The 5461-nt window shown below is 36.1% G+C and overlaps 1 protein-coding gene across 3 annotated transcripts in view; it reads right to left on the bottom strand.

The window, feature by feature from the left end:
• The window catches only part of STAM (signal transducing adaptor molecule), a 239768-nt gene that overhangs the window by 123057 nt on the left and 111250 nt on the right, over nucleotides 1-5461 (bottom strand). The window lies entirely within an intron of this gene.

The raw sequence follows: 5461 nt of genomic DNA, 5'->3' as shown, positions 1-5461 counted from the left end.
TGGATTGTATGGTTTCTTAAAATATAACTTGAGACGTGTGGTATTTGCCAGTATTTGTGTTCCTCTTGTGCCAGATCTATTTTTTACAAGAACTGTGCGAATATCAGTAACTTTTGGGTAGGTATTGATTATTAGGAAAATAATTAGGTGTATTATCTGGGGGAAAAAAAACTTTTGCTAAGTTTTTTTTGAAAAATGCTCAAAGCTTTTTAAATCAATATTTAGAAATTAGTTTAACGATTTACTATTATACCTGCTAGTGATATTTATGTGATATTTATAAATGAAAATAAATGCAAAATTATAATAACTTGTTAATAATGTATTGGTATTTTTGAACCCACAATCTATTTTTTCAGGAAATAAGGCAGCATTATGACTAATAACAGTGTTTGGAAGCGTGGATATAATTTGCTAAAGTAAGACTTTTGATGTAGATAAAGTAGCAGCATAAAAACACACAAATATTCAAGTAGATGTCACAGTTGGAAAATATTCTTTGGAAATATTTCTAGGCAGCTGAAATTACTTATACTGCTAAGGAAATCTGCTTTTTATTTAAATTAGCCACTTAAGGATAAGGTTTTCAACTGTGAAGGTTTTAAGGGGTTAGGAAGAGCATAAGTATTTGCCCCACTATTAAAAAAATAACATGACATCTGACTATAATATTCTATTCAGGCTGGGAGTGGTAGCTCATGCCTGTAATCCCGGCACTTTGGAAGACTGAGGCAGGAGGATCGTTTGAGCCCAGGAGTTCAAGGCCAGTCTGGGCAACATAGCAAGACCCCATCCCTAAAATAATTATATAAAAAAAAATTAACCAGGCATGGTGACACATGCCTGTAGTTCCAGCTACTTGGGAGGCTGAGGTGGGAGGATCACTTGAGCCCAGGAGTTCAAGGTTACAATGAGCTATGATGGTACCACTGTACTTAAGCCTGGGTGACAGAGCAAGACCCTATCTCTGAAAAATAGTGATGATGATGATGATGATAATGATGATGAGGAAGATGATCATGCTGTACTCAGAACTTTGGTTGAGAAAGTCTTCTCTATACTGTAGAATTATCTTGTAACAATTGTTATGATAATCCCTTTGTGGTACTTAGGTAACTAAACATTTTGGGGTATGATCTTTGGACAGACTCCTTTCATTCTGAATTCCATTGAATAGCAAAAAGTCTTGTAATAAAGTTCCTGTCCTTGTGTTTAATAAAAAAGATACACCAGACCTACTTTCATAACTGCCTTAATTTGTAAATAGGTCTTTTAAAAAATTTCCCTCCTTTATTCAAGTATGTTGATTTACTAACCCAGTTTTTGAGAGAATATTAAATATGTGACTTTAAAAGAAAAGGAACTTTTTTCCCCCACTATAGATATCTAGGTGTAATTTTGGCTTTAAATGTTCTGTATTGTTTCCATTTATAATCAACACGTAACATTACACTTCTAAAAATTACTTGATTTTGTGTTACCACCTCCTTTACAGATTATTTTCACACAGAGATTTGTAGTTCAGAACATTTTTGCAAACCTTTACTTTAAATAACTTGGTTTTTCAAAGGTGCTGTTTCTTTTATTACATTACATTGTAATGTTTCCTCTGCAGCTGAATGTTTTGTTGAGCAATATGGATTAGGTTACTAGTTCTCAAAAGATCTAACATTCATTCTGCTCTTACTCTATGTGATCAGTTTCATCTTGGATTTCTATATGGAAGAAATTGTCAGGGAGTCTTTACCTTTGGTTACATAGTATGAGAATTTCACGTATTTATTTTATTAGATGCCTATCTTGCAAAAAATATTTTAAATCATATTTCTAAAATTTGCATTAATTCAACTAGTACTGCCTTCAAGTGGCTGTAATACTTTTTCTTCTTATGTTGTGGAATATCTTGAAGTAGGAATTGTGATTAACTTTAATAAAAAAATGCATTAAACTATTTGGTGATCCTTTAACACATGCAAAGTACACCTAAACTTTAAATTTCGTTTATCTTCTATATTCGACCAATTCTAAACGTTATTTGTTTGGAAAATGAAGTGCTAAACAGTAGTTTGATTTTAAAAGGAAAAAATATTTGAAATTCCTTTACACTTGTGTTGACAGAAAAGAGTCAAACTCTGTAAAATATTTGAAGAGATTTATTCTGAGCCAAATATAAGTGACCATGGCCCATGACACAGCCCTTAGGAGGTCCTGAGAACATGTGTCTAAGGTGGTCGGGGTTCAGGTTGGTTTTATACATTTTTAGGGAGGCATGAGACATCAGTCAGATACATTTAAGAAATACATTGGTTTGGTCCAGAAAGGCAGGACAATTTTGGGGGTGGGGGTTCCAGCTTATAGGTAGATTTTTAAATGTTCTGGTTGACAATTGGTTGAGTTTATCCAAAAACCTGGGATCAACAGAAAGGAATGTCTGGGTTGCGATAAGAGGTTGTGGAGACTCAGGAGTTCGAGACCAGCCTGGCCAACATGGTGACGTAGCAGGACAAGCTGCAGACAAAACCCCTCAGACACCGAGTTAAAGAAGGAAGGGCTTTATTCAGCCGGGAGCTTCAGCAAGACTCACGTCTCCAAAAACCGAGCTCCCCGAATGAGCAATTCCTGTCCCTTTTAAGGGCTTACAACTCTAAGCGGGTCTGCCTGAGAGGGTTGTGATGGATTGAGCAAGCAGGGGGTATGTGACTGGGGGCTGCATGCACCAGTAGTCAGAATGGAACAGAACGGGACAGGGATTTTCACAATGCTTTTCTATACAATGTCTGGAATCTCTAGATAACATAACCGGTTAGGTAAGGGGTCGATCTTTAACCAGGCCCAGGGTGTGTTGCCAGGCTGTCTGCCTGTGGATTTCATTTCTGCCTTTTAGTTTTACTTCTTTCTTTGGAGGCAGAAATTGGGCATAAGACAATATGAGGGGTGGTCTCCTCCCTTAGTGAAACCCCATCTCTACTAAAAATGCAAAAATTATCAGGGTGTGCTGGCACACCCCTGTCATCCCAACTGTTTGGGAGGCTGAGGTGGGAGAATTGCTTGAACCCAGGAGACGGAGGTTGCAGTGAGCTGAGAACGTGCCACTGCACTCCAGCCTGGGCGAGAGTGAGAGCCCATCTCAGAAAAAAAAAAAAAGAAGTTGTGGAGACCAAATTTCTATCATGCACATGAAGCCACCAGGCAGCAGGCTTCAGAGAGAATAGTTGTAAAATGTTTCAGACTTAAAGTCTGTGTTGATTTTAATGCTGGAGATGTATAATCAGGCATGTCTGACACCCACTTCCTGTCATGGCCTGAACCAGTCTCTCAGGTTACATTTTAAAAGAGCCCTAGCTGAGGACGAAGTCCATTCAGATGATCGGGTGTTGCGGGGGGACGGGGCTTTTATTTTTGGTTTACACCTTTTTCTGTGACTGCATCTTCTTTTGACCTTCCCCGTAAATGACCATAACTTTCAATAGCCAAGTCAGGGTTTGTATCAGATAGAACTTTAGAATACAGTCCTGCAGACTTGGGCATTTGAAACACAGATCAAGAAATTTTGATGCTAGCAACTTTCAATTATATTTGGTGACAATTCCTTCATATTCTGATTTTTTTTTATTTTCATAGCTTTATAGCTTGCTATATTATACAATATGCAAGTTTTAAAAAATATTTTTCAAAATGTTAATTTGATATGAATATAGCAACATCCTTGATAGTTTTAGCTTTTTAAAAAAGCATGCCAGAAATGTAAGAAAGTCATTTTCACCAAGAGTTTTTGTTGCTTGACATCTGTAGATTTTCAGAAGCATTATTTTCTCATCTTTATATTTTTAAGCATCTAATTATCATGCTGCAATGTCATAGTTTCTAGTGATATATTGCAAATGATCTAAACTTTGCAATAATCCCTTTTCCTCTTCACAAATACATATCTCATGCCCACTGTGTGTCAGGCCCTGTTGTAGGGAATTAACATCTTCCTCTTATCTTACCTCTCTCTCCCCTACACAGTAAACCTTTAGCAAAATTACTGGGTTAGATTGGTTAGTAAATCATTTTGCAAAATAATTATCTGTGCTTTAACAAATACAGTGTGTTGGTAATCTGATGGGATGGGTTCTTTGTTACTCATATGTGTATAAGCATATTAGGGCACCACTAAATTGACAGAATTCTGGACTAAAACTACTTAGTAACAAAATCAGTTATAGTTGATGAGACCAATACAATAAATCATGAAGAGATCCTTGAAGGAAAAAAAATAACAGTAAAAGGCAACATTTAAAATATTTTTCACATGAATATGGGACGTATAGAGGTATCTACCTTTCACATACATTTAGATTTGGATTAAACATATAATTGATAGAATAAAAAATAAGCAATGCAGTTTTGTAATTTCTAGTATGAAGGCATTGAATAGAACTTAAAATTCAATTTGTTTATAGTTTTAGTCTAAATTTACAAAATATTTAAATAGACATAGGTCTCTCCTTTAGATATGAAGCTTAAAAATATGTTCTAAACATTTTAGATTTTTTTTGTGTTCCTGTTATAGCTTTTAAAATATTTTGGTCATTTTTTATTTTGAAATAATTTCAAAGTTACAGGAAAGTTGTTAAGAATAGAAGGAAAAGCACCTCTAAACCCTTCACTTGAATTCCCCACTTGTTCATATTTTGCCCCGTTTGCTATAGTTTTCTCTCTCTCTGTTCATAATATTTCCTGAACCATTTGAGAGTAAGTTGAAACATTAACCCCTAATTTCTTCAGTGCATATTTCCTAAGAACAAGGACATCGTGCTACCTTGCCACTGTACCATAACCTAAATCAGGAAATCAACACTGATACTGTTATTAGAAAAACTTCAGCCAAATTAAATTTAAAGGAGGTTAATTGAGCAATGAATGATTCGTGAATCGGGCAGCCCCCAGAATCAGCAGATTCAGACAGATTCCAGGGATGCCCTGCGTTCAGAACAAATTTATAGACAAAAAAAGGGAAGTACAGAAATCGGCAGTGAGGTACAGAAATAGCTGGATTGGTTACATATTGGCATTTGTCTTATTTGAACACAGTCTGAACACTTAGCAGTCTGTGAGTGGTTGAAGTATGTCCTCTGGCATTGGCCAAGACTCAGCTGTTGTTACAGGTGCGTACTCCTAGTTAGGTTATCAATCTTGTCTGCCTATTGAGCTAGGTTACAGTTCATCCACAAGGACTCAAATATAGAAGTACAGAGTGCTTCTCAGGCCATATTTAGTTTAAGAATCCAATACCTTTATCTAATTGGTAGACCTTATTCCAGTCTCATTGACATGTATGTATGCATGCACATGTATATTCTGGGTCAAGATCCAATCCAGGGTCAGCAATTACATTTAGTTATCATCTCTTTTAGTCTAGAGTGGTTCCTTAGTTTTTCTTCACCTTTCGTGACTTGGACATTTTCCACAGTACAGG

Source organism: Pan troglodytes, chromosome 8 (assembly GCF_028858775.2).
Source record: "Pan troglodytes isolate AG18354 chromosome 8, NHGRI_mPanTro3-v2.0_pri, whole genome shotgun sequence".
Classification (NCBI taxonomy): Eukaryota; Metazoa; Chordata; class Mammalia; order Primates; family Hominidae; genus Pan; species Pan troglodytes.
The sequence above is the reverse complement of the archived record's forward strand: the minus strand, read 5'-3'. Positions and strand labels throughout refer to the sequence as shown.